The sequence below is a fragment of the Rutidosis leptorrhynchoides genome, chromosome 2 (assembly GCF_046630445.1).
Source record: "Rutidosis leptorrhynchoides isolate AG116_Rl617_1_P2 chromosome 2, CSIRO_AGI_Rlap_v1, whole genome shotgun sequence".
Classification (NCBI taxonomy): domain Eukaryota; kingdom Viridiplantae; phylum Streptophyta; class Magnoliopsida; order Asterales; family Asteraceae; genus Rutidosis; species Rutidosis leptorrhynchoides.
The window spans coordinates 635,521,767-635,523,881 of record NC_092334.1 but is presented as its reverse complement, the minus strand read 5'-3'; the positions used below and the strand labels follow the sequence as shown (position 1 = coordinate 635,523,881).

At 35.8% G+C, this 2,115-nt stretch overlaps 1 non-coding gene across 1 annotated transcript; it reads left to right on the top strand.

The window, feature by feature from the left end:
- The first annotated feature begins 1,158 nt into the window (after nucleotides 1-1,158).
- LOC139895223 (small nucleolar RNA R71) lies at nucleotides 1,159-1,265 on the top strand. The gene has a single exon (XR_011775684.1). It is a non-coding gene; the product is annotated as a small nucleolar RNA R71 (small nucleolar RNA).
- The last annotated feature ends 850 nt before the right edge of the window (nucleotides 1,266-2,115 follow it).

Here is a 2,115-nt window from a genome sequence, read left to right as displayed (position 1 = left end):
TAGTGCATCATACATGACACAATCACTAAGTAGACAAGGAACAATAAATTCACCCGGATCACCCACCCTGGGTGGAGGTTTTGGTGGAACTGTCTTCACCGGGTTTATCTTTACGGTTTTTGTTTCTTGTACTTTCTTATTCTTCTTCTTCTTTCCAGAGGTATCGCAAACTTTATTACCTATTACTTGCTCATACTCAACTCCTTTTCTTGGAAATGGGATGGGTGGTCTGTATGGTGCCGCCACTGGCTTTACATACTCGGGTGGTGGTGGTGTGTAACTTCTTCATTGTTACTCACATCAAAAAACTTTCCATCTTCTGATGCTGGTTTTTCAGAATTTGTTGAGACCATATTAACATTCTCATTCCGAGGATTTAATTCAGTATTACTAGGTAGCTTTCCTTGTTCCCTCTCACTCATCATGCTAGCAAGAGTACCTACGTGTTTTTCTAGATTCAAAATGGAAGCTTGTTGAGTTCTTAATGACTGATCAAAACTCTCATTTGTTTGGGTTTGAGATGTAATAAATTGTGTTTGAGATTCCATTAGCTTTGCCATCATTTCTTCTAGATTTGACTTTTTCTCTTCGGTTTGTTGTGGTGATTTATATAAGCTAGGTCTTTATTGATTGAAAGTGTTGTTTTGAGTTGGTTGGTTATTCGGACCTTGTTGGTTGTACGAGTTATTGTTGGGTCCATTTGGATTGTAAAGAATGTTTTGATTTCGATTGAAGTTTGGCCTTGGAGGTTGATAATTATTTTCCGGCCTTTGGTTCATGTAGGAAATATTCTTACGTTGTTCCATCGTTTGTTCAACATTACAATCTTTCGTTAAGTGTGGTCCACCGCATTGCTCACAACTGATTCATATTTCGTGAATATCTTTAGTCATTTTTTCTATTCGTTTCTCGAAAGCATCTATTTTTGCGGAAACGGAATCAAAGTCATGGCTAGAATCGGCTCTAGCCGCTTTAGATGAACGAAATATATCTTTTTCCTGATGCCACTCATGAGAGTGGGAGGCTGTGTTATCAATTATCTTGTGAGCTTCAATTGCGGTTTTCTTCATAATGGAACCACCAGCTGCTATGTCGATGTCTTTTCGTATAGCAATGTTGCATCCTTGGTAGAATATTTGTACTATTTGATAAGTGTCTAAACCATGTTGCGGACATCCTCTCAACAACTTTCCAAATCTTGTCCATGCCTCATATAATGTTTCATTTGGATTTTGCGCGAACGTAACAATTTCTTCTTGAAGTCTCACGGCTTTAGATGCCGGAAAGAATTGTTTAAGAAATTTTTCAACTAAAACATCCCATGTATCAATCGCCCCTTCAGGTAACGATTCTAACCAATCTTTGGCTTCTCCCTTTAAAGTTCAGGAAAATAACATGAGATAGATCTGTTCATGTAATGACCCTGGATTTTCCAACGTTTACTTATTAATAATTATTATTAATACTTGTGATTTAATGAATGTATTGTTTATATACATTTACTTGTTACCATGCTTGACTTTAAATGCCCGAAACGTCTTTGTGACACACGTACATTACACGAATAATATTTTAGAATATTATTTACATTCATGATTAAGTTTTATTAATCATTTTAATTAACTAAGGTTATTAGTTAATTACTTGGGCTTTTATTGGATTATTATTTATTTGAACTTGGGCTTATTTATTTAACTTGTTACTTACATACATACTTGGGCTTTTTAATTGTACATGGGCTTAGAAGCCCACCCTACCCATATTAATGGACTTATTAGCCCATCACCCATGTAAGTATCACTTTAGAATGAAAATAGTTAGTTTAGTGCATAAAGAATCAAGTTACATGATACTTACAACTAGTTCCCACGTAAACACCCATATTAACCAAATTTTAAAGCCTTTACATGCTAGTGACTAGTGAACAATCTCCTTCCTCTTGATCCCTCCCAAACCGTCGGTTTTGATGGCCTTAAGGGAGAGTTTGTTTCACTTTTTTGGTATTACATCTTACTAGTATTCTCTCATTCCAAACACACACACACTTACTTGCTTTCATCTTTTCTCTCTTTTTCTCTCTAATTCTTGTAAGTAACTTGAGCTTTTTCTCCTTCT